Raw genomic sequence first — 1395 nt, 5'->3', positions numbered from 1 at the left:
TGCCTGCCCCCTCAGCAACTCCCCAGCCACGGGCTGGGTTTTCTTCTCCTGTCTTTGTGTCCCTGGGGTTATTGGCTGTTCGATACGGGCCCCATCCTGGAGGGTGGCTTGCGCTGAGCTCCGGCCATAGGTTCAAGGACATTGGGTGCCATCCCTGGCTGGGCGAGTTGGAGACACCCAGCCGCGCCAGCCAGTGCGAGCAGGGAAAACGGGAGGGTGTGGGGGGGCTCCCTCCGGCTCACGGAGCAATTATTGAAGAAGTGGTGGTAGGGATTGATCACCCAGCTGTCAGGCAATAAAACCGTCCCATGACGGCAGCGTGAGCCTGGCCTCCGTCCTGTACCGAACGTTTGTTAAATCGATTCTGGGAAAGGGCAGGGGTGGGGGGCCACGGGCCAGGGAGGGACTGGCTGGCTGGGGGGGGAGGAACAGACCACGGGGCCCCGCCAAGCGCAGGTGGTTCCCAGGGGGGGGTGGTGGTGGGGACTGGCTGGCTTGGGGGGCTGGGGGAAGGGGGATCGGGCCATGGCTCCGTCCAGCGCAGGTGGTTCCCAGGTGTGTGTGTGGGGGGGACTGGCTGGTTCAGGGGGCTGGGGGGAGGGTGACCTGACAGCAAATGTGAAAAATCAGGACAGGGGCTGGGGGGTAATAGGAGCCTATATAAGAAAAAGACCCAAACATCGGGACTTGCCCTATAAAATCGGGACATCCGGTCACCCTAGCTGGGGGAGGGGGATTGGCTCCATTCCCAGCTGGTGAGGCGGGGGGGGGGCCTGGCTCCAGCTGCCCGGCAATGGCAAAGGTGACCCAGTGAAACTCCCCAGCATGGCAATGAGGCGCTGTGATGTCACAATGAGACTGATAAGGTGAGATGATGTCACAGTGAGTCTCTGTGATGTCACAATGAGGCGGTGATAAGGTGAGATGATGTCACAATGAGTCGCTCTGATGTCACCAGACTGTGATCAGACGCGGTGACATCGCATTTGGATGCTGTGACGTCATGGGACTGCGATTAGATGCGGTTACATCACACCTCGAGGCTGTGATGTCACAACGAAGCGACGTTACGTCACACTTCCGCCCCGCAGCGCTGGACAAGCGGCGTTTGCGCCGCGCGCTGATTTCCCCGCCCCCTGACTTCCGCCCCGCGCGGCCCCGCCCGCCCCCGCCCGCTCGGCGGCGATTGGCCGAGCCCAGCTCTCGCGGGGCGCGATTGGGCGAGCGGCTCTCGCGGGATCTGGGGCCCGTGGTCTAAGGGCGGGCGGCCCCGTACGGCCCTTTCCGAGCCCGGCAGCGCGGAGCCAGCAGCGAGGTGAGGAGCGGGGGGGGCCGGGCCCGGCCAGGGACCCCCCCGCGCGGACCCCCCCGCGCCCGGCCCCCGCCCCCCCCCCG

General features: G+C 65.2%; 1 protein-coding gene across 1 annotated transcript in view; it reads left to right on the top strand.

The window, feature by feature from the left end:
- Nucleotides 1-1218: 1218 nt before the first annotated feature.
- Nucleotides 1219-1395, top strand: part of RPS19 (ribosomal protein S19) — a 3299-nt gene continuing 3122 nt past the window's right edge. The window contains exon 1 of the mRNA XM_034756904.1: nucleotides 1219-1315. The gene's annotated coding sequence lies outside the window, so the exon portion shown is untranslated. The remainder of the gene's footprint in view (nucleotides 1316-1395) is intronic.

The sequence above is a fragment of the Trachemys scripta genome, chromosome 24 (assembly GCF_013100865.1).
Source record: "Trachemys scripta elegans isolate TJP31775 chromosome 24, CAS_Tse_1.0, whole genome shotgun sequence".
NCBI classification, from domain to species: domain Eukaryota; kingdom Metazoa; phylum Chordata; order Testudines; family Emydidae; genus Trachemys; species Trachemys scripta.
The sequence above is the reverse complement of the archived record's forward strand: the minus strand, read 5'-3'. Positions and strand labels throughout refer to the sequence as shown.